Source organism: Chinchilla lanigera, unplaced genomic scaffold, assembly GCF_000276665.1.
Source record: "Chinchilla lanigera isolate Chin_1 unplaced genomic scaffold, ChiLan1.0 scaffold00031, whole genome shotgun sequence".
Classification (NCBI taxonomy): domain Eukaryota; kingdom Metazoa; phylum Chordata; class Mammalia; order Rodentia; family Chinchillidae; genus Chinchilla; species Chinchilla lanigera.
In genome coordinates, this window is record NW_004955432.1 from 19,496,774 (window position 1) to 19,522,503 (window position 25,730).

Sequence of the window (25,730 nt, forward strand, 5' to 3'; positions counted from 1 at the left end):
CATGGCAGAGGGCAGCAGTTCATGGCGCTGGAACACAGCAAAAGCAATAAGAGCAAAAGGGAGGAGCAGCAGAGAGCAGGCTCCTTCCCTCCCTTATAGTGTATGCAAACTATCCCCGCAAGGGCGGGTGTAGCGCTCACATCCACAATCCCAGCATTGGACTATGGAGGGATCAAAAAACACTCTAGAAGTCCATGCCCTGACTGCATGAGCCTTTAGGGGACATCCAGACACAGACCGTCACACCAATCAAACATCAGTTATTTTCACAGCTAGAATTTTCTACTACAAATTCAGAAGAAAACTTTAAAAATAAAAGACATTCATGTGGATTCATGAACTACACCGAGCAAAACATACACAGCTGTTTAGGGGAAATGAGCTCTGGTGTGTGCAATCAAGAATCAATTGCTTTTTTATTTCTTTGCTAACTTATCTATTTTCTTCTTTTCCCCGCTTCTCACCCAGCTACTTTATACCAGGAGGTGACACTATTTTATACCAAGAGGTGACATGAAGTGTTACCTACTTTATGATTATACTATGATTGCATTGTTAGTGCTCTTGCTACAACTGGGGACTGTACATACAAAGGGATTTTTAAATTTTAAACATAAGAGAAAGAAAACATATAACAGACACACAGACGTTTACAAAATAACACAAGTACAACACAAGCATTACATATTTTCGGACAAGGTGATAGGAATTTAACAATGGTGGCTCTATTACATATTGATATCTTCAAACTGGTTAATCAGATAAACAAATATAGGCAAGTAAGATTGATCAAACAATTAAACATTACCTGTTCCTTTCAATAAAGTAATAGAAATCAATAGTACAACTATCTTCGCTGACTTGTGTATACATATATACATATTTTCCCCTCATTTCTTTATTTCCTCTTTTTCCTAATACAATGGTTTTGCCCACAGGTTCGGTTGTTTGTTTGTTTGTTTTTGCAGAAATATTTCATTTTTTATCCTTTCTAAGGTAGTCCACTAAAGGAGCATTATAAATTAGCTTCCAGCAAGTTAGTAACCACCAAGCACACACATCACTTGGGAGCCATTAAAAAACGCAGGCTGCTGGGTTCCAGCCTTGGAAACTGACCGAGGAGGTTTAGAATGAACCCAGAACTCTGCACATTTCTCACTACCCCAGCTGACTCTGCTTGTGTTTCTGCTTGGAACACATTTTGTAAAATGCCCTTCCACTATTCCCTGCTGTTCCCTGTGCAGCATCACCTCCGAAAGACACTGCCATACAAGAGATGCGAGTGGAGGTCAGTGCCATGGGAGTAGAAAAACACATCGGCTTACTTTGAAGTGCGTCATTGCCAGCGATGGAGAAATGAGTACATCTGCATCCTGCTGTTCCCTCTCTTCTGATTTCTTAACAAAAAAGCGGGCAGGTTAAGGAGAGAAAAACAGGTGACAGAGTAAGTATTGGCATTGATATTCCTCCCTCCAAATATATCACACAATTCTGTGTTTTGTGAACTTGTCAAAATATTGTGAATATTAGAAGATGATATACCTGGGCATAATGTAATTCCAAAACCACAGCAAATCTTACCTGCTGCTCACTGTCTAAAATCCAAATGTGTTTGATCTCTCCAAGTTAAACAGGAGCACACCTAACAGCACTTCTGGAGAACTGAAGAGAAGACGTGAATCTCCGAATGAAGGCTTAATCAGAATTTTGAATTAAATTGAATTATCTACTCAGGGCATTTATAATTCCTGGTGGTTTGTGGAACAGCAGCGGTCCATGTAAACCAATGGAAAATGTAAAGGGAAGATGAGAGAAGGAGGAAGACGTTTTGTCTATGATTTATTCAGTGTCTTAATTGGGAGTCTGTTAATACTGACAGCTTTTCCAACTCAATTCCTTTTTCTAAAAAAATCTAACAATTTTGCTAGAGTCTTCCCTGGGTGATGGGTGAAAATAAATAAAGTCTTTGTTTTGGAAGTACACAGTGCATGAATAGAATTTTGATTTGGTCCGACCTCATCTTCATAAATTTTTGATTAAAGATTATTTGTTTATTTCCTTAAGAAAAATCCTTGCCTCTCCTACAGAAAACTTTGTGTCAGAAAAATAAACCATTTCAAAATTTTAGAAGGAACAAACAGAAATACATTCGAAGTTAAAACTAAACACATGTTAAGACTGTAGGTCTAGTCTCTGGTAATTCAGTAGGGATTCCTGGAAGAAATTATTGGATCCTGTGGATGGTGCCTGTATACTAGGTATCCGTTAAATCACCCTGTTATACAGGATCCAAACACCAGGTCATGTCTTGGGTAGTTAATCTTGTGTAATTAATTGTTAAAAAAAAAAACATGTTTTGCAGGTAATCAATGTACCTAGGAGTTTGTGGGTGTATCAAAGTAATTCCATCATTGTTACTTGGAAATCAATTGCAAACATAAGTCCTGTGCTTAGTAGGTCATACACCACGCTTGCATATGAGGACGATAGATCATCATAAGCCCTCCCTCATGGTCCCTGGGTGTGATTCATCCATCTTTTGTTACATCCAGCTCTGTAACCACTCAAGTTCCTTGAGTCAGGGCTGAGAGAATTTCGAAGTTATCATGTAAAAGTGATTTCAAAAATTCTGCAAAAATGCCTCCATGGACATTGGCATGTAAAAGTGATTTCAGAAATTCTGTAAGAATGCCTCCACTGGCTGATGGAAAATGTAGCAGATTCTTGTGATCTATGTGCCTACATAATTGCTAGATATTCTGAACCAAGAAAAGACTTTAAATCATGGGAAAAGTAGCAAGGTAACTTTTGCTCAGTAAAATCATAATTGTAGAAATCTTAAAAATTTTCATTTGTAGTTTATTTTATTTCTATGGGCCACAGATATCTTTATTCTACAGTAAAGAAATAAGGTGTCTACATAGTGCCTACTTTATGCTAGACATTCTTCTAGTGATTAATAAAAGCTGTGTAGGCCTTAACGTTTTTTTTTTTTTGTTTGGTTTTTTTCCAGGACCGGGAATTGAACTCACGACCTTGCAGGCGCTGTGCTGCTGAGCTAAATCCCCAGCCCCATGTAGGCCTCAACTTTTGAGAAGGGTAGCTGGTTTTCTGTTTGGTTGAGTACCTACACTTGGGGCGATGGCATAGAATGTGATTTCAGGGTTAACAAGGCCAACATAAACATTTTTAGTTTCAGCTCATTCCTGCTGATATTTCATAATCCACAGCAGAACCTCAGTATTCTATTTTGAGACCTTAATCTCTGGCAAAATTCAAATCCTCTCAGGGTTTACCATGCATGAGATCTGATGCTTCCTGAAAAATATCTCTTCAGTGGGAAGAAAGTAAGAAGTATTTTTCAAATGTCTACTGTAGCGGAATGGGCCAGTGATTGGAATGGAGTTTCAGTGTGGATACTGAATTGAAGAGAAAGAATATAAATTACTGTCTGCTTGAAATGAGTGGGCCATATAGTACGAGTGAGGGAAGGTGTGTGCGTAGGAATGAAAAATTGAGACCTAAAAACCAATTGCCTGCATTCTAATGTTTTCTAAAGGTCCCACCTCTCATGCTATGGATGAAATCACCTCCTGTGTATGGCTGTGACCATAAAATGATGAATGTTCAAAATAAAAGTAATAATTACTGTAAGAAACACATTGCCTTTAGTTCCCCTCAAATATTCCCCTTCCCTTCAAGCACACTGAGGTTATCATCCTCACCTCTCTCTGAATCAATACTTTGTGAGTATCTTTTCGGGGTTGCCTTGATGTCTCAGTGTATTCAAAAGAAATTTCTGACAGTTTCTGACACATAAAAGCATTAGGGTGTATCCTCCTCCACCTCGTTCCAGGGTTTGGCAGTGTGAGATTTCTGGCTTCTCCCCAGGGTCAGAGTGATCAGTGAAGATAAACATTTGAACTAATTCACAATATGGAGGCACCCATGAGAGGGCAGCTAAAGACGCTCATGAAAGAAGATTTCTGGAACTTTTTCAGAAAATGGCAAGAACAAAGGGCTATGTGAGTTCAAAGCAAGGAGGAATATTTTGAGGGAGAGTAATGTCAATATATCTTTTACTATAATAAATTCCTTTTATTTTTAAGTACTCACTGTAGTTTTTATTCATATAGTATACATAGCTTTTTCACTTTTTTTTCCCCCATTCTAATCTTTCCATTAACAAAAGAAGGGAAAGATAACTAGGATATAAACCAAAACTATTAACCCCCTAATAAAGCTATTAACACCCCAGTTGTCACTCAGGCAGTGCATTTGTTTATCTACTAACTGTCTGAAGTGTCACTTTGGTAGGAGTCATTGTAGCCAGTTGATTCTTGTATGCAATAAATTTGATAAAATTACTATTTTTGTATTTCCTGTTTTATAATAAAAATTAATGAAAAATATGTAATTTTCAGTCATATTGTATTTGAATACCTGGACAGGTAAGTGGTCAATTAACACAGAAAATAATATTTTCCTGTAATCGAAATATACTAGGTTTCTCATTGCTAGGACAAAATATCTCACACATACAATTTAAATGAAGAGAAGTTTATCTGACTCACAGGTTCAGAGGGCTTAGTTCATGGTTGGCTCGTCAAGTATAAACATCATGGCAGAGAAAACTATTCACCGCATGGTAGCCAGTATCAGAGACAGCATGAATAGCCAGAGAGAGAAATCTAAGCTCTGAAGGCACACATCTGGTTACCCTCTTCTTCCACCTGAGCCCTGCCACCTAACACACTCACTGTATTAATTCACTGATGAATATAGCAACCCCATGATATCCAGTTACTTCTAAAAGCCCTACCTCTAAATGATACAGCAAGCGAGTTCAGTGAGAAAGGCACTCACAAGAAAACCAGAAAGGCAGGAGTGAACAAAGCTTTATTAAGTTGGCTGATGGACAGTCTCTAACCAGGAGCCAAAGATGTCTGCTCTGATCTGGCTCTCACCTTCAGTTTAAATATATTTCAGGTTTCCATAGTAATCATTACCTCATTTTTGGGAATCTTACAAGAATGTCACAAAATTATCACAAAGTTTACCTCTCCCAGAAGCTGTCAGACAGCCAGATTCCAAATGACCATGTGGTTTAACTTTTAGCTCATTCCCAATTTGTCCTGTTTGTTATTTTTTTTTTTTTTTTTTTTGGTGTTGGGAATTGAACTCATGACCTCAGGCTTGCTAGGCAAATGCTTATGCTGCTGAGCTACATCCCCAGCCCTGTCCTGTTTGTTCTGCTCCCATTTTTTGACTCTGCTCTCCTTTAAGTGGGCTGATGACTAACCAAGGGGAGTGGGTGAAGAGAGGGGTCACCTACAGCTTAGGGGACCTTAAATGACTTCTCTTAATATGGAGTTAAAAGAAGAAACTGGAGTCTCTCTTGCCCTGTTATGAATATATGAGATGTTTGTGGGGGACATTTTAGATCCAAAGCAGAACAGGGAATGTTGTTAAATATATTAACTTCCGCAATATAACATGTATTTGGTAAGTGTTTATATATAAGAGGGAAAGACAATCAAAAATAAGTAAATGGAAAATACAAAAATATTACATGTAAATTAAATGGAGAGAAATGTTAGAAAAAAAATAGAGATAAGGGGACCAGGCATTGTCAGGGTATGGCTGTTGTTGCTGGACATTATATACATTCATACATTATATGAAGTGACAAGATTCTGGAATAAGCTGATATCGGATCAGAAACCCAAGTGGAAGGAGGGTTGCCGATGTGCAAGAACACAGGAGTGCAGAGCTTGCAGGAGAAAGCACATAAGCACAAAGGCCCTGAGACTAGTGTGCACTCAGGATCCAAGACGATGTGTCCAAGGCCTGAAGAGGAGCCGTGTGAGCAGTCCTGCAGCTGTTGGAAGAAGGGAGGTTCAGGAGGCAGGGTGGCTTTGGCTGATGATGTTATAGTGATTATAGGGGCTTTGCTGCAGATGTGGAAGGAAGTTCCAGGGACACCGAACGTTGCTGAGGCAGCAATGCTGGGACAGGCCCAGAAAGCCAGGCAGATGGAAACAGGTTAGGAGGCAATAATGGTACAGATTAAGGTGGAACAATGTGAGTGGTGAGGACTAAAACCTCAATGGATTCCTTCAGCAGTTAATTCAGCTTTTAAACCCAGCACTAGTAAACAGGTATAGGAGTCAAGCAGAGTGTCCTAGGGGGAGAAATAACAAACAGGACAGTGTCCATGTTTGTCATCAATAAAGGCATTGCTAAGCAGAGGCAGACATAGAAACACATGGGTTCAGTTTCTTGTGTGGTCACTAAGTGAGTCCAAAGGAAAGAGTGACTACTTCCAGCTAGAGGAAGGGGAACACTGACAGAGGTTACCTACAAGTAAAGATGCCTGAAGTGGATCTTGAAGGAGAAGCACAAGTTGGTAGGAGGTAAAAGAAGACAAAGAGAGGGCCTCCCAAATGGGACGAGGACTTACGTGAAGACACAGAGACTTGAACACACACCGAGTCAAGGGCCTGTGAGTGGTGTTTCATGCTCGGTGCATCTGCCCAAGCCAGAAACAGTAGCAAATAAAGTTGGGAAAATGCGGATGGAGCAAGGCAAGACAATGTGAAAGTTGTGTACTGTGATAAGAGGTTTGCACCTTTTTGACAAAATTACGCAGAACCCATGGAGGATTGTAATTTAAGGAAACAGAATCAGCTTTGCATTCTAGAAATACCAACTCTTCACTGAGAGGAGCTTTTCCATTCAACACTAGTTACACAGTTATATTTTGTTAACAGAGCACTTACACTAAAAGCATTGCACTGCTTCCTTTCCAAATATGAAAATAAGCGATGGTTTGTTGATCACTTACTGCATCGGGCTTTGGGTGGAGCACAATGCTCATATTAATCAATGCTGATCAGTTAATGGCGAATGCCTCATTAATACCTGATGAGAAAACTGCTATTGTTATAACTTCAATTTAGAAATACGAAAACAAATGCTTGTGAGTTTCATAAATCACCTCACTTCACAACTGGTTAGTAATCAGTGGGCTGGGCTGAACTGGGCTAGGAGCTCAGCATCGTGAGCTGGGCTGTCATCAACTTCAAGTGGTATTTTGATATTTCTTACAGGGAAATACAGGTGACTAGGAACAGTCCTCTCCTAAAGACTGATTACATTACACCAAATCTGTTTACAACAAGCTGACCTAAATTATAATTGAATTTTATTATGTATATGGCAAAGAATAAAAGTAAATAATGTTCCAGATGTTGAGAATAAATTTGCTTAGTGTTTAGAGTGAATTTACATATAAATTTGTGGAGTAGCCCAGTTTTTATTAGAGCTTCTTGGCATGAATTGTGACTTCCAAAGAGAGGCATCCAAATCCGTTCTGGCTGCACTCACCCCAGCCAGGAAAGTTTTCTTGAATGATGTTTTCCTTCTCTTTTGCAAACTGGTTTTTCAATAATTTGTACAATTTAGCTACAGTAACAGGTGTCCAGTCCATGCTGCTCAAAACAGGAAGTTTTCTGCTTAAACAAGTCGAAAGAGAACTAGGTCTACAGAAAAAGAGAGAAAGGGATTTTCAAAACTGTAAATCCTGTTGGAATTTATTAGGAGCTGAGACAGAATTATTGATACATTGAATTTTCTAGCAGCAATCCTTTCAAATATATTTTTATTGGCAAAAAAATTGTCTCCGTATTTCTCGTAAAATTGCCAAGTTCTCTGGAGAATGTCTAGCAATGTAAAATCAAAGATGAAGTCTAATTGTCCCAAGGTCATAGATTCCAGAAGATTAGTTGAATGCGATGAATGATTTTATGTTAGAAGATAAAATTAATTTTATATTAAAAGACAAGATTTCTAATAAGCTGGTATGAATATCTATGATCAGGTCTCCCAAATACTTGTGCTCTGTATTTAAAAATGAATATAAGGCAATTATTTAGATTGCTTTGAAAAAATCTAAAAACAGAACTGTTGAAAATACTTAGATTAATCACGGCTTATAAAAATGGAATTAAAGGTTTAAGTTTTTTGTATTTTACTAAGAGAGAAATGAAACAAAAGCTAGTTTCATAATGTAATTTAGAGCTCAACGTCCAATTACAAGTTATCATTTTACAATATCATCTCCAAGACAAAGCACAGTCTTGATAAAATAGATGTCTTGACAGTATCTCTCCACATTTACTAGTACAGAATACGCTCTTTTTAAATATAGGTCTCAATTAAACCACTTAAACTCTCGTTCTGTTGTCATACATTATTCTTGCACTAGTTAGCTCAGTCTTTTTAAGGCTTCCTCTGGTTCAGCAAATCTGTCTGTGGATCAAAGTCTTCAGTCCTCTGAAAGGGGAAGCTTTGTACCTGGCTCACGGCCCTGCGTTTTCAGACATTAGCAGTAGTTTGCTATGTCACTCTTTGTTGCTCTGAGGTCAAAACTGCTTTTGTGGATGCGGCTGGCCAGGGTCTTTCAGAATTGTTCTCTTCTCTGTTGTTATGGAGATGGAGCTCATATTGTTTCTTCCCTGCTTACTTTATCATGCTTCATATCCACCAGCACAGTAAACAACCGATTAAGTGACCTACTTAGGTCCTCCAGCATGAATTCACAGACTTCTATTATTTAAGGCTTCTGATTATTTGAATCTTCCCCTGTAGCCTAGTTTTTTATTTCCATTACCCTTATTTTTTCAGTGTGTTGTTTTTAAGTGGATTTCTTTGGTCTAAATAGTTTGTTTAATGTCTTCTGTTAGGAAAGAAGTGATATACTGGGTAAGCAGGTTAAAAAAGTGAATTTTAGATTTATCATTATTGACACAATTCCCAAATCCACACCGATTCAAGAATACAAAACAGCTCGCCAAAACAGTACCCTGATGTTTATGGGAACACGGGGCACTGATTCTCACAAATCTGAGCAGCTGAAGAAAAAAGGAGAAACGAGAAACAAATTTGATCCAATTTGTCTTGCTTTCCTTTTTATCAGGGTGAGCGGGGAAAGCAGCAGTGAGGGGTCAAGGTGTAAGGTGAGGAAGTGTAGGAAGCAGGACACCGAGTGATGGAAAGACGGCCTCAGGGGTCTGGAGACTTGAGATCAAGTTTTGTCTCCGTGAAAGATGCTGTGATGCTTACTCAGAATACCATTTTTGAACGGGTGCAACAGCTGTGAATGGCTCATAGATGTCCACGAGCTGCCTCACACAGGAAGTTGTGCCAGTCCAATACTTCCTGGTGGAGCAAGCAGTGAGCGAAGCCTGTGAAGTCCAGCCCAGTTTCCTATATGCAGGACTGTCAAGAATCGGGGCAAGGCTAGATGTCCCCCGGCCATGACCTCCCTCCACTCTATAAGGACACGGGAACTTGAAAGCCTCAGTCCGTACATTCCAGACGCTGGAATCCCTGTCTCAGCCTGTGTTCTAGGAAAGCTGACTTAAACTGAGCTTTAATACCAGTGCTCTTAGAACATAAGCCCAGGGCTCAGTCTCTGCCACTGTGCCTCTCAGTGAAAAGGTAAGTGTGAGAGGGGCGATGAGCTACATTCTTCATTTCCTTCCAGCTTTGAAATTCTATTTCTCCTCCACTGCTGGTGGGAATGCAGACTGGTGAGACCACTGTGGAAATCAGTTTGGAGATTCCTCAGAAAACTAGGACTAGAGGTCCCATTCAACCCAGCTATTTCCCTTTTGGGTATTTTCCCAGAAGATCTAAAAACATCATATCACGGTGATATTTGTGCACCTATGTTCATAGCAGCACACTTTGTAATTGCTAAATTGTGGAAGCAACCGAAATGTCCATCCACCGAGGACTGGATAAGAAAATTGTGGTACTTTTATATAATGGAATATTACTCAGCTATAAAGAAAGATAAACTCAAGGCTTTTATAGGTAAATGGTCACAACTAGAGACCATACTCATAAGTGAAATAAATCAGACTTGCATATGCAAGCACCGCATTGTTTCACAAGTGTAAAACCTGAAAGAGTTAATATAAACTCGGAGGTATGATAGACATTGTGAAATGAAAGGAAAACCCTCAAGGGTAAAAGGCAACTGGGATGTGGGAAAAGAGAAGGGAAAGAAGGAGAACTTTTGTATGTATGTATATACAGGACAGTTAACATAGTTGTTCTACTGTCTTCTTTTTCTTTGCTGAAAAAAACTGTTAATGAGTCCTTGATTGATCAATATTGCATGTCTCTATTTGTTTTCATGAGAAACCACTTTGAAGATATCAACATGTAATACAACAAGCATTGTTAATTTCCTACCACTTTGTTTGTAACTCTGTATTGTCTGTACTGTTCCTTTGCTATTTTGTAAAAGGTTGTCTGTCTGTTAATGTTTTCCTCCTTTTATTTTTAAAATAAAAAAAAATTCTATTTGGGACGTGGTCAAGCCCACTGGGTCTTTCTGTTTATAAATTTATAAATCAATAAGACCTTTCTAAGTCAGATGTCCTGTAGATCCTTTAATGTTGGTCACCTTTGATATCTGAGGCAGAGTAGAGGAGGCCCATTAGTTAGATCAATCTAATTCCTAACTTCTGGAATGTATTCCAGTCATATTGGCCCTGTTGCTGCATGGATGGGGGAGTGGGTGAGGGATCAGTGCTCTCATGTTAGTTGTTGTTTAACTCTGGAAAAGGAAAAACAATTTTCCTTCTGTTCTTAGGCTGCAGTTATTATATCATATACAAGAGCCTCTCCTTTGGTGGGGACCGTACAGCACATCATGTGGGTGAGTGTCCCTGCAGAGCCCTGTAAAATGCTAGAATCCTAGCAGAATGTTCTTAGAACTAGAACAGAACCTTGTGGAAACTTTCTTGCTAAGGCAGTCCTACACTGTCTGTTTCACATCATGGCCTAGGATGTAATAATACAATTTACTTTAAATCCTTAGCAACCCAAGCCCTCCCTAGTCAATATCATGACAGGTGTGAATTGATGTCATCTCTGAATTCAAAAGCCTTTAAATGAGGGGTTTTTAAAGTGAAATTGTAACTCCGTGTATTGTGCAAAGTGCAATGTAAAGCCTGGTGAAACGTCTGGCCCGGAGTAATCAGATGTCTGCTTTTTAAAAAAGTATTGTATCATATTCATACTATAGGCAGTAGCTAAAGTGACAAAACATATCATTCCTTCAATATAAATTCTCTTCATTTAAAAAGTAAGATAGAACTGGAAAGTGTTTTTAGATGCCTTACACATTCACGTAAATAATTGAAGGAAGGAAACAAACAAAACACATGTAACAACAGAATCAAATAAACCATGTACTCTTAAATCATTCAAATTTTAAGATTCAGTGTGACACTGAGAATGTACTGTCAGAGTAGCATTTCATTTCAGAACAACACCCTAATCTCATCACAGCTAGATACACAAACATAAAAGGAATGCTAAAATTATGTAAAAATCTCTTAATCACAAGTGATCTTGCGGGTGTGGTGGCACACACTTGTAATTCCAGCACTTGGGAGGCTGAGGCAGGAGGATCGTTGCAAGTTCGAGACCAGCCTGGGCTACAAAGTGAGCTCAAGGCCAGCCTGAACTGCATAATGAGACCCTGTCTCAAAAAGACCAAAAAAAAAAACAAAAAAAAAAACCAAAAAAAAAAAGAAAAGAAAAAACAAGTGATTTAGTAGGGAGCTCAAATGTCACCAGTGTGGGGCTCTGATATATTCTATCAAAGACATCTGCTTTTTGGTAGATAACAAGAGTGAGTTATAGTTGCATGCACCTGACCCACCAGCATGTGCTTGAGGTCCAAAGATGAACAAGTGGAAATTTCTTCAAGCCCTCGAGACTATGTAATAGATATAGATAATTACAAATTAAAATAAATATATGATCTACACATGAGCACAAACCTCTGCTTTGGGGAAGTAGATTAAAAATATCTAAACTGCCTTGGGGCTTTAGAGTCACTTGACTTTTTCATGAACAAAATGATATCTACTGACTTTTTACAGCTTGTAAGATAGTCACATATTTATTTGATGTCTTGTGAACTATTGTTGCTATAATTGCATCTGAACTAAAAGCCCAATAAAATATAAATGAAACGCGGTCTTACACAGTGTGTCAGCTTCCGTCTGCCTTTCTCTCCCAGTCTTGGTCCACTTTCTCCTTTCCCCTATGCCTGAGGACGCTGAGCCCTATAAAGCAGGGATGGCGGACCTATGGCATGTATACCACAGCGGGCTATTTGTTATTCCCGAAAGCTCTAAAAGGTTCGCCATGGCCACTCTAAAGCAAGGTAGCAGGGCTCTTTGCCTTTAGGCTTCGAGGGGAATTGGACCAGTGAGGCTACTGACAGTAGACAGAAGAGTGGTGGGAGTGTTTGGGTTGCACCCCTATCCCTTCTCCTCTAAGTCTGGCATTGCTCCTGTCGAGTGGCCGCCATGGCATGGTTGTGGCTCCTACTCGACTCCTGTAAACCATCCTCTTTCCACACCGCAGGTGGCGCCTTCCTGCTGTGCTCAGGGGCGAATGTCCACTCTTCCATAAATACTCTGTGACTTAAATCCTTTTAATAATCCCAGGTCAGTGTGTATGGATTCTTGTGACACTCCTGACTAATGTTTCCTTCTATTCAGACTCTGCAGACCTAAAATGAGGAGTGCTAAGTCTTTCCCAAATGTCTGCTTATAAAAATAAGGCCGGTACAGAGATGAAGGCAAGACGGTTGATGTTTGAGAGGAGCGTCATCCCCGCTACCCCACCGAACACGCCTACCCTCTCCTTCTGCCAACCCCTTCTCGCGTCCACTAATTCCTGGACATGGACACCTGCGTCTGGCTTGCACACTTACTGTTTTCTTCCAGGTACATCTTTGAAACATCTGGAGGAGCAGTGTTTGGGTTTCCTTTTCTCCTCTCAGATGATGTATAAAGCCGCATTCTCAGAGGCCTTCCTTCTTCACCTCGAATAAAGTGACAACTCCATTTGGTATCCTTGCGCCCTCTTTCATTTTATCGGTATGCTTATTTTCGAGCACCTTTATTTTGTGACTGCAGTGTATCTGTCGTGAGTAGAATCTTATGGGGAGATTCTCAGCATCCAGTGGTTTTCTGAACGCAGTAGTAGTGGGACATGTACTTTTTTGAGGGCGTGACTAACGAGAAAACATTGTGTCCAGTAGACCATCAATACCGTCTTTCTATGGGCACAACACAAGTAATAATTCATCTACAGGACTGGACCCATTAGAGATACAGAGACAATAATATCTCATTTGAAATTAACTTCTTATCAATATACTTGAAAGCTACCCTGACCCCTGGATAAACTTTATTATAGGTCAATTTTCCAGTCCACTTTTAAATTATTATTTCATTACATTTCTGTGCATTCTGCTAGGCAAATATGAACAACAAACTCATAAGGGTTAGTTCAAGGCTAAAGTATACTGAGGCAATCACATGCTATGCACAGGGAAAGATATAACCCAGAATCCTGACTGACACCTAACAAGTAAAATTTCCTTTTTTTTTTTTTTTTGGTTTAGTAATGAGAAAAGACAGGTAGATAATTGTTAGATTTTGGAAAATTGGAAAAAATTAGGAGCAGAATCCACATCGAAATCATATAAAAGTAAAGCAGCAACAGGCTGTGTCTTTGTCAGAGGGATGTAATTCTATTTGATTTTTAAACATTTTGGAGCAGGACAGTCAGTATCTTTAGTAGTTTCTACTTCAGAGCTGAAAGTAGACTATAAATGAGTGGATTTTTTTCACTGGCTTTCCATTCTGTTCCACTGGTCTGTAGGTCTGTATGTATTCTAGTGTCATACTGGCTTTGTTACTATAATTTTGTAGTATATTTTAAAAACAATATGGCACATGCCTGTAATACCAGCATTTGAGAGGCTGAAGCAGGAGGATCACTGACAGTTTGAGGCCCGTCTGGGCTACATAGAGAAACCCTGCCTTAAAAAAAAAAAAAAAGGAAAGAGGGTTTCTGATGCCTGCAGCTTTTTTCTTTCTTGAATTGCATTAGGTAGACATTCAGAATCCCCTGTCATTTGGTATAGGTTTTAAGGTTGTGTTCTATATCTGTGGTGGAATTTTCAAAGAGGTTGCATTGTTTTGAGTCCTGTGAACATTTAACAATATCAGATCTTCCAATTCACAGACATTTGGTGTATTTTCAATTATTTGCATCTTCTTCAGTTTCTTTCATTAGTATTTTAATATTTTTAGTACACAGATCTTTCACTATTCACTATCATTAAATTTGTTCAAGAACAGTTTAATTTTTGAATGTTACTGTTAATGGAATTGTTTATTTAATTTCAGATAGTTTGTTATTAATGTAAAGAAGCACGATTGGTCCTATACATTGATTTGTATCTTGTATTCACTTATTATTTCTAATAGCTGTGTGTGTGTGTGTGATGTATGTAAAAAATTCAATATGTAAGATCATGCTATCTGTAATGCATTCATATTTGAATGCCTTTTTCTTTTTCTTGCCTAATTGCTTTGGCTACAACTTCTAGTACTGTATTAAACAGAAGTAGAAAAGTGAGCATCTTTGCCTTCTGGCCAGTCTTAGGTGAAAAACATCCAGCTTTTCAGCATTGAGTATTGTAGTAGCTGTGAGCTTGTTGTATATATCCTTCATTTTGCTGAGGTTTATTCCTTTCATACCTAAGTTATTGAGGATTTTTATCATGAAAGCATTTTGACTTTTATCACAGGATTTTTCTGCATTAGTTCTGACTATCATACAATTTATATGCTTCATTCTGTTAATGTAGGATGTTTATTGAATTACATAAACTGAGCCATTCTGGCACCCATGGAGTGAATTGCACTTGCTTTTCAGTGTATGGTCCTTCAGATATGCTGTTGAATTTAGTTTGCTAGAACTTTGTTGAGGGCTTTTGTGACTATGTCCTTAAAGAGTATTGGCTTGTAATTTTCCTGTGAGCTTCCCATTATGGTCTCAGAATCAGGGTAACAATGGCCTTTTAAAATGAGTTTGGAAGATTTTTTTCATCTTCAATATTTTAGAATAGTTTGAAGAAGATCAGCACTAATTCTTTAAATGTTTGATAGAACCCAAAAATGAAGTCAGTGTTCCAGGCTTTTCTTTGTTGGAAGGTTTTTGCTTATTGATTCAGTGCCCGCATTCATTATTTCTCTGTACTAGCACACATATCCTTGATTTAATCTTTGAACCACTGAAAATCCTGGTGTAATTTAAGAAATCTGGCATTTGGTTGAAATATAACAATACTTGAATATACTCTCTCACATCCTTTATGACAGTAGTTCTCAATCTCTTCCCACTTTAAGAGCTATTTTGGAAGTTGAGTAATGGCCAGAGACTGTAACCAGAGAGAGATTTAATTTGTCTTCAAATAGTGCTTGAAAATCCACATTGTGAAAACTGTTTCCATTCACCTTTTGGGGTATCACAAAGAACTGGTACTACTGCTATAGAAGATCTAGGTCTGTAGATTCAGTTTTACATTAACTGTCAACAGACTCATTTTATCTTAAATACGATAATCAGATGACCAAGGAATCAGAGAGTACTGCCTGTGGCTGGCTGCTTGTCCAGATATCTTGAATCTTTGTGTGTCATGTGGAAGTAGCCTTATGCTGTCATCCAAAAAAGGAGGATTAGCTGGGAAAAGCAGGAACATATTTATCTCTATCGGAGAGGGTGGAATTACACAATTGCTGGCGTTATCTTTGACTCTCTAAAGACTAGGTCACACAGTTTTAAGCTAGCCTCCCAGCAGAGATGGAAACATTAGACAAACTCCTTATCTGACACATCCATAATAATCTAACATACCATGACTTCCCTTGTTCTGCTCTGCATTTTCACTGTCAAGCATGATAAGCAAACAAAGAGAGACACACGGTTAGCTTTTAAATACTACAATGCCTCCCTGTCTGTATGATCTCTTCCCTTCCCTTCCATCCTTTTTCTTTTCTGACTCAATCCAGCCTCACTTTTGTAATTTTTCCTCTTCCATTTTACAGATCTTTTCTAATAAGCTGATTTTTTGAGCAAGTGACACCGTGACACACCACGCTCTGATGAATTCTTCCACAGGTTGTATGTAGTCCGCAGTGACTGCTCAAATGATTAATTTTAAATTGATCATCAAGGAATGCTAATTACTGAGGCCTCTCCTAGGATCCTGTCTGGTGAGGAAAAGCCCTGAAGATGTGCAGCAATAATGACATTCACCTAGGAGTGAGGAATCATTTGAGCTAGGGAGAGCTACAAGTTTCTCTAAAGTTTGATGTTAACAAAAAAGGTGTTAGGCCATCCTGTGGGAACCCTCTGACATATTTTATATGACTGTTTTCTTCTGTATTAGGAAATACAGCAAATGTAACCAAGGGAGTTGAGTATATATAAAAATGTATATCCTAATTATCCATCTAAGGATAAAGGATGTATTTCAGCTCCCTGAAGACAAATATGTGTTTCTAGTATTATTTAACAAAGATATGACACTTTAGAAAATGGTACCATCTTACAGTGAATCCTCAGAGACAAGAGAAAAACTGCCAGGAGCAGGGTTCCAGGACCTCATCTTTATCTGCTACCAAACCCTCCGCTCTGACCAGTTGCCCAGAATCCGTGCATTAACATTCAGAACTAAAAATCACAATGTGACTATTATAAAAAATTAAAAAGAACAGGACAAATAAACATAAGGAAATGTAAACTCAAGAACAAGGATTAAACCTATATCCTTAGGTCTGTTTTTTTTTAAACATAAACAGAAAAGTGAGATGATCCTGGCATTGCTACTTTACACAGAAGAATGAGGCTGGAAAAGTCATAACCCTTAAGCTGTACCTTCTATGTCAAACAAAAAGTTCTACTAAATTCAGGAGAAGGAAGTCAGTTTTATTATTATTAGGGTAATTCAATCAAAATGAATACTCTAATGTTCTCATTTAGCTGTATTCCAGAAACCTGACCCAGAGACAGAATAATCAAGACGGCCTTTGTTTTGGCTAGATCAACATTATAATCATCATCAAACATTAATTGATATTTGGGTAAGGAGACAATCGCTAGTGTTGTGAGTAGTAATGAAAAGGTATAAAGCCTATCCCAGTAACAGCATGAAAAAGAGGTTTACATTTTATTCTTCAGTCAGGAAGAAACAAATATTCATAATAGTAAAAAGAAAAATGTAAAGCTGGGTGGTGCTGTCATCCCAGCACTCAGGAGGCTGAGGCAGGAGGATTGGTTCAAGTTTGAGGCCAGCCTCGGCTACAAAGTGAGTTCAATGCCAGCATGAACTGCATAATGAGACCCTGTCTCAAAAAAAGATGAAAAAAGGCAAAAGGAAATATGATGCAAAGTTACAGCAATTCTATGGAGTGTCACTGGAATCGCAGGTAACTCTCGGACACTCCTGGGCCAGAATTAATCTTCCCACTTGGTCACAATGGGACTACCTCTTCCTTACTATACTTAAACTTCCTCTGGCTCACATTTCACAGTGGAGAAGGAAGTCTACACATTGCCAGAATGTGAAATCATGGAAAATTCTTTTGATTTTCACTGGCTTGTGGCTTGGCAAAGAAAAGGCTCACACACTTTCTGAAACATAATAGGAAGGTAAAGACAAGCTCTCAGGTTACTTTCTGACCTGGACACCTTGGGAAGGTGGTGTATTTATAAGTGCAAATGAATAAAGCCTGGAAACAGAATCACAGTCCTAGGAACAAGAAGCAGTAATTCTGGAGTGTTTACTACGGGCAAAGAGCTGTTCTAAGCATTTTGCATGAATTAAAACATCAATATTCATCACAACTGCAGCCACCCAGAAGTATGACTACACATTTTTGCAGAATTAAGTGAGACAGATTAAATACGTAGCTCAAGGTCACAGAGCTGATAGATGGCAGAGCTGATATTTCGAAGCTGAGAATGGCGGGTCCAGTATCTGTACCCCAACTGTTATCCTAGAGTATCTTGATACATTAGGGTGATTTTCATTTTCCCTTTCTTGCTGCTGGCAAAGATTCTCCTGCAACTTTGTACAGTGAGTTCATTTTTACTATGTGTGCCTCTGATTAGATTTCACAGTGCAGAGGCGCTTATGAAGACAAGTGATCCATGCCCATCAACCACAAGAGGGCACTTTTGCACCTGGTCCTGAAAGGCACGGAGGGAGAACCGCGGAGCGTAACTAGAAGAGTCAAGACTGCATTGCTTGGTTCTGGGGATATAGCTCAGTGGCACAGCGCTTGCCTAGCAAGTGTGAGGTTGTGAGTTTCATTCCTGGTCCCGCCAAAAAAGAGTACATTGCCTATCTGGGTTTGCCTGGGCTTGAGCATCAGCATAGTGCATAGTGGGAGTGACAGCTGGACTACAAGTTTCTTAAATCAGCAGTACAGATTTCCCAGGGAAAAAGAAGTGTAATGGAGAAAGGCTTTATGTTTTGGCTTGTCTGAGGCAGTGGCGCCAGCAGACTGCAGAGGGAACAGATATAATTCAAGAGGCCAAATGAGATTGAAATGTTTATTCACTATGTCATAATGACCATCTCCTCCAAGCTATGATCTTTTTGTTTGCTGTTTGCTTGGTGGTTGTTTTTTGGGACATGGTTTACCAATGCAGTTCAGGCTGACCTTGAACTCACAGTGTAGCCCAGGCTGGCCTCGAATGGGGGTTGCGGGCACGTACCACCCACCTGTGCAAGCTATGATCATAATGCAAGGGATCTGGTGGGGACTCTCAGGAAAAACCAGCATGAAACAGATCTTTGTGTCACACTTGACAGCGATGCTAAAGGGTGAGCTGCAGGTCTCTATCTCTCCAACGGAGCAGTCAACACTATCAGAATGGTTGTCTGGGGGAGCCGCTGCAACCTCTCTTGATTTACAACTTCCAAAACCCCCAGAGGAACATTACAATTTCCCTTCTTTCACAGGTCTCAGAAATCAGAAGTAAATTGCTCTCTCTACTGTTTAGCCAATAACCTTCTTTTAAATAACAAATGTTTTGTATTGACTCCCTTTTTCATTTTCGAATGATGTTTTAGATAGGATATCTCACTTATAAAATGAAAATCAATATAATAGTAATTGTATCCAGAGTGTTTGCAGATGTCCAACTCATCAAATTAAATCCATTCAATATGTGTAGTTTTTGTGTATCAGTTATACCTTAAAAAAGCTGTTAGAACAATATATTATTTGTTTTTGTTATTAAAGAAAAATAAACTAAATTTAGATAGGATAAAGTGCCTTTCAATATGTAAATACTCAGCTGTGATTGACACAAGAAAAGAAAGCGAAGCAGTGAGCTACTTGCATCTATAGATAGAAATCTATAAACATGACTACTCAAGTCCAGATGGATACAGGTGAACTGTGTTGGTTACACAAGGCAAATGAACCCTTCCTCCACCCCGTAACACTTGTCAGGGCCTTGGTTTCACTACATTGTGATTAAGATCCATTTAAAGGCCAGATAAAGCAAAGTCAAGTTGTCCCACAATTTGTTTAATACTTCCTGAAAAAAACTTACCTTATGGAAAACTGTAAAGACATACGCTTATTGTAAAATGTGATTAGAATCTCTGGTCGGTATATAAGGTTTTTCTCACCTATATAGGTGATTCGAAAGATATTTAAAAGTCATGCAGAACCTGGGACAATTCCTGGTGGGTAGGACTGCTTGGCACACTGCAATGTATACATCAGCTTTACCCTTTGCCATGGCAAACAAGTGGTACCTACCCTCACCGTGATAACCCAGGATATCCCATACTTTCCCAGAATGCCCCTGTAGGGGCTTTACCACACCGAGAAGCATTGGCCTGGCTGAAACTTACTCCAGCAAAATCTAAAACACCCTCACGCACATTCCTTCTTTAGTGGAAATGAAAGATTTATTTGTACTCATACATCAGTGACTGCAGTCTATCCCTGTTACACGTGAAGGTTATGCTGAAGCTCCTCTTTAGCTTTACGAAATTTTAGGGGATATATAATATAAACGTCTCTCTGTAAAACCGAAGGTGCTTCAGGAACAACAAGGTCAGTTCTTAGAAAGTGTTCTTGAGTCAATGTAAATTCCAGAAGAGAAAAAAGAAAGTAATAATAACTGCAGAGACCAACCTGGTCATTTTGAAGGGTAAAGAAATCCAAACTATAAATTTTACCCAGAATACAAGCACAAATGCGAAGCAGTTTTGAAGAGGCCTACTGGCTCTTACACAAAATTATATGGTCAAGTCCAGTTACTACGACTCTAAGCATAAAAATCAATGTTACATATGTCCTATCAGAATGACCCAAACATAAATCTTTTAATTGACAGGCATATTGATAAATCAACCAAGCATTAATGTTATTTGACTTTTTCACAGATAAGGATGCCACAAAATAATCTGTGCATGCCACTTTTTCACGTTTTTGTGGCATCTGTAGATTATTTTAGACAGCAATAAACTACTAGAGCAAAAGAGGGTAAGAAAAAGAAGATAAAGTGTATGCTGTTAAATATAGTGACTTTTCTCTGTATTGTTTTAAAAAGCACAAATTTAACAAACATTTTGTCAAAGAAGTTATAAAACTTTATGGAAACAAAATAAAGAATATGTATAAGATACCAGGAAGCCCTTACACCCTGACTGCACTAGGAATCCACCAGGACAATGACGAAATGGACAAGAACTTAGTAAGACACAACTGGGATAGATTTTAGTGCTTATTAATTTCTTAGAAGGTATTAGTATTACTAAGAAAATTTAACTCATAGGTGAGAGTTTTGAAAAGTTTAAGATATAAATCCCTCAATATATCATACATGAGCATGTTGCATGTGGTACATTATGACCACTCTAATACAGTATTCGCTGAAAAGCCAGCCACCCGAGTTCAGAAATGTGCCTCCTTTTGTTCAAATCTATATTGCAAAACCATGCACATGTCTCTAATAACAGGAGTTTGCAACACTTGTTGAATGTTGAATTCCCTGTCAAACATCAGTTATCCTTGTGAGTTGAATTATCTTTACATGCACAGTACAATCAATAACAATATACACTTATTATTGGAATCAGGTGAGATAACATGTGAAAGTGCTCCATAAAGTACCCACTTTTAATTATTATTATATTATTTTTTCTATCTGTTAATCATGACATAAGCAAAACCTGAAAGAGCACTTGACTCCTCGGTAACACGACACGTTTCCTCTCCATCGCTTTCCGTGACTCCTGGTGTGGAATTTCGCTGCTCCCTCCTTCACTGGCTCCAGCTTTTTCGCTACAGCTGGACTTTGAGGTGTCTTATCTTCTCCCTTTTCATCCTCTCTTTGTGGGATATTCTTTATTACCACCACTTCACATATCATCTATGGGTGGAGGACCCCTCAGTTACACCCATTTAAGGTTTTTTTCTCAGATCCGCATTTAACTGCACACCAGACATTCCAGTCAACTCTCTCATCAGCATCTCAATATCCAGGGGGCTGCCCCGGAATTCCAGATTTCTACATCACCCCACTCCAGCTCAGCTCAATCTGCTGTTTTCAGACCTCTCCATTGCAGTGCCAGCAATACCCACTCAGCTGCCTAAACTGAGAACTTCAGCCAATCCATTAGCAGCTGCTCTGTGCTACTGTCACAATACTCCTCAGATCTCTACTTCTCTCTATCTTTCCGGCCAGCATCCATTACAGTGCAGTGTCTCATGCTTAGAAGACAGCTATGGTGTCCGTCTGGATTTCTTTGTTCTGCCTCTGTTTCGTAGCCAAAGGGAGCATTTTAAACTTTAAATCATTTCGGTCTTCTTTTATGCCCTCCCACTGTGCTCAGAATGTAATCCAAACCCCTTGACATTTCTTACAAGCTGCTGATGTCCTGACTGCTGTCTATTATATATAACCTTATTTTCTATCCCTCTTCTCTTCCCTCTACTGTTCCAAGTCTGTGACTTCATCTACGACCTTTCAGCAAACAGGTCTCTTGTTTTGTTTCAAGACATTTTTGCATGCATTTGTCTGCCCTCAGCAGTACTTTAAACAGCTGGAGTCTTCCCAACTCTTTCTTTACATCGTACGTGTCTCTTCCTTTCTTATTCAAACCAGCCCCTTACCTGCTGCTTTTCATCACTAAGAGCCATGTTTTTTCCATAAGATCAACCATGATTTGTTTGTTTACTTACAGAATGTCCCTCGCTCCAACTAACTTAAACACCTCTAGGGCAGAAACATGTCTACTTTTCACTCTTACATTCCCAGAAGAGGAGTTCTGGATTTCAGGACCTGTTTTCTCAGGGGTATTTCCACACAGGACATTCTCACTTCCTGTCAGAACACTTATTTCAGTTTGTAGTTGTGGAACGCTTAGTGCGAACATTTCCACTTATCTCAGTTTGCAGTTACATAGTGTATGGCGTGATCAGCTGAGTAACAGTGTCTCTCTTTTTCCAAATATGAAAGCCCATAAAGACAGGATCTCTGACTGATTTCTGTCACTAGACTGTAGCACAGACATACAGTAAATACATAATGAATATCTGCTACATTTTATTGACCATAAAAATAATTTTTGATGACTGTGATTGTTGATTTTTGAGTGTCATTTTGACTGAGTTAAGGGGCAGCAGTACAACTAGTCACGTATTATTTATTGTAAATCCTCACACTAATTGTTCTTACATCTTCAGCAGGCGCTGAGCCCATCTTCCCCCTTATGCTGAAAGGGAGCTCAGAGAGGTTGGGGTTTGATTGGAATGGGTGGGCTGCTAGGCGCTCCTGGAGGACACTAGCATGGGTGTGGGCAGCTGGAGTGGGGGAAAATCTGCCCTTACTGTGGGCTGGCACCATGGAGCATAACGTGGGAGGAAGAGTGAATGCCTACCCTGTCTCTTGCAGAGCCTGTCCGTGAACCTCAGGACTCTGGCTTCTCCAGATTTTGACCTGAGGACCCACACGAGCAGGCTTATGGGTTTCTGGGTTTTACAGACCTGGACTGCATTGTGCTGCCCCCTGTCCTGGTTCTCCAGCCCGGAGACAGCCTATCGTGGAGCTTCTCAGCTTCCCTCATGGAGTGTACTGACCCTCTGATAAAACCCTTCTCAGATTTTTCTGTGTGCACCCTACCACTCCTGCCTTTCTGGAGAACCCTGACCCGAACACTTACATAGAAGAAAACTCCTGTCAGATCAACCACCACGGAATACAAGGAGGGACACTAATCTGGTCACCACATATGTATAATTGACTGCATATTTTTATTAACCCCAGGAATGTAGCATTTCCACTGGTCTTCATTATCTTTAATTTTAAAATTATACTTTAAAATTGTATTTAGAAACCTTAAACAAACACTTTTTAAATGAGGAACTCTGACAATGACGCTGTTTTCATTAAACTAGTATGAAAATTTACTAACTGAAATGTCATTCAAAACTAGAAAGTTGCATGATTTTCATGACTTACATATCCTTCTAATATAAAAATATTAACTATTATGTTTCATTTCATCTCTATGAGTTTTAGTACTGTAGGGTGGTCTTTTCAAGAGTGGTCTCCTTTTATGGAAGAAAGAAGAAAACTGGATATATTATTTTATCTCTCAATCTATTAACTTTGTTTGGGATCGATATTAATACAGGTCCAAATACCAAGGACAGCATTTTAGAAATTGATAACTTTAAAAATGGAATTTGTCAAGCTAAACTTCAAGTATTTCAGTGAAGGATTAAAAACCACATTGCTGACCACAGATCATAGAAAAATGCCACCTCTTATATTCCAATGGACTCTAGAGTTTGAATTTACAGCCCAATTGCAGCTACGCGCTTCACTTTATTTGGAAGAGACAGCGCCGCAGAAATTCCACTGCCCAAAATGCCGAGTGACTCTACCCTAACAATGTTGTTTTAAGCGCATGCTTTTGCATTGCCATGCTACATGTAAGATTGTGATGTGACAGGGTTTTGCAGTATTCCTGTGGTCGCTGCATTCTGCTAAACAGTGAACTCTGAGGGGACCCTTGAAGAAGTGGTGACATTTGTATAGAAGACAGAAGAGGAAAGGGAGGTGTGGAGGTGCCAGTGAGCATACGTTTCAGACTGGTGAAAATATTAATCCATATTTTCAGAAGGAGTATGTGGTAAAAAAAAATAAGGGTTTCAACACAGGAAGATAGAGAAAGACCTTGGAAAACCTGCAAAATTGTTTCAATTTGACCCCACGGAAATTGGATGACAGTGAAAGTTACTAAGCAGGCAGAAAAGTATCTCAGAGTCATCTAGAGCCTTTCTGTGGTATTTACAGTGTTATATATTTATAGGTTTTTCTTGGAAAATTGTCAGAGATCCAACAGACACAGTTGGCAAAGCAATGGCTACTCTGAGAGCTATGCACGCAGGGTTAGGAACACATAACAGATACTCAGTATACGTTATGTTCCAACCTCCTCACTAAGGCTTTAGGACTTTATTTTAGTTTTGCTGCCATGTTAGTCACTTTTAAAAATTAAAACACCTATAACATTTGCCATTTGTCCATCTCACATAGGCCTTTAGTAAGTGACAACAAACAGACATGAATATTGTTTTAATCTATTTTCTGTTGCTAGAACAAAATGACTGAGATGATATAATTTATAAAGAAGAGGCATTTATTTATGTGCTAGAGGGGAGAAGGTGCCAGCCCTGGTAGGGTCGTGTCTGCTCCATGCATGGTAGAAAGCGGAAAAGTAAATGTGTGTGTAGAAGAGAGGCTTCCAAAGAGGGACCCTCAAGCCAAATCCCCTTCATAAGAACCCTTTCTCAGGATGACTCACTCAAGCTTGTGAGAAGTACTCAGTTCCTCTGTGAGGGTGAATACCTAATGGCTTAACTACCTCCTAAAAGCATCACCACCTTTTAAAATTGCCAAAGGGGAATTAGATTTCAGCATTAATTTCAGTGGAGACAAACTATACTCAAACCACACCAGAGTGATCATCAAACTGCTGGAGGCAATATTGCCAAAAGAGATGCCCTTCATAGAATTCAACTTTTTAAAAATTTTAAGCAGAATTTTTTTAAAAAAGAGCAGTAGCAAAATAGCAATAACATAGACAAAAACAAAACAAAACAAAAATAATAAAAATGATACAGAGCTTCAGAACAAAATGATCGGGATTAACAGTGGTTGTTATGCTGGTGTCTGATGGTTTATTGAAAGGAACAGTTAATGCTGTACTTATTTTTTCTGACCCATTTTGCGTGCTTATGTCTGGCAATCTGGACAACTAATTTGAAGACAACAATATGGGGTGCAACAACCATTGTTGAGTTCCTATCATCTTGTTTGGTAAAGCTCTGTATCATTTATAATTTTTTTGTTTGTATTTTTTACTCTCTTTAATGGTTTGATCAATCTTGCATTCCTACATCTGGTCATCTGACCAACTTCAATGAAGATAAAAATATGTAATAGAATTCAACTTTATACTAACAAAAAACTGGTAATTTTATATCCAACACATTTTAAGGCAAAAAAAAATAATTGATTAAAATACAAGCATAATTCAGAATTGCACATGCAGCTGTGGCTTAAGTGTTCTTGAGAATCATTAAGGCAAATGAGATTTCCAATTAGAGATAATTATCTAATAAAGCCTCCATACCAAGTCTAGCATGCACGGTCCTTACCTCAGACACTGTATGTACAGCCTACCTAAAAATGAGAGCGTGGCCATGGATACAAGAATGTTGCCTGGGTGAATG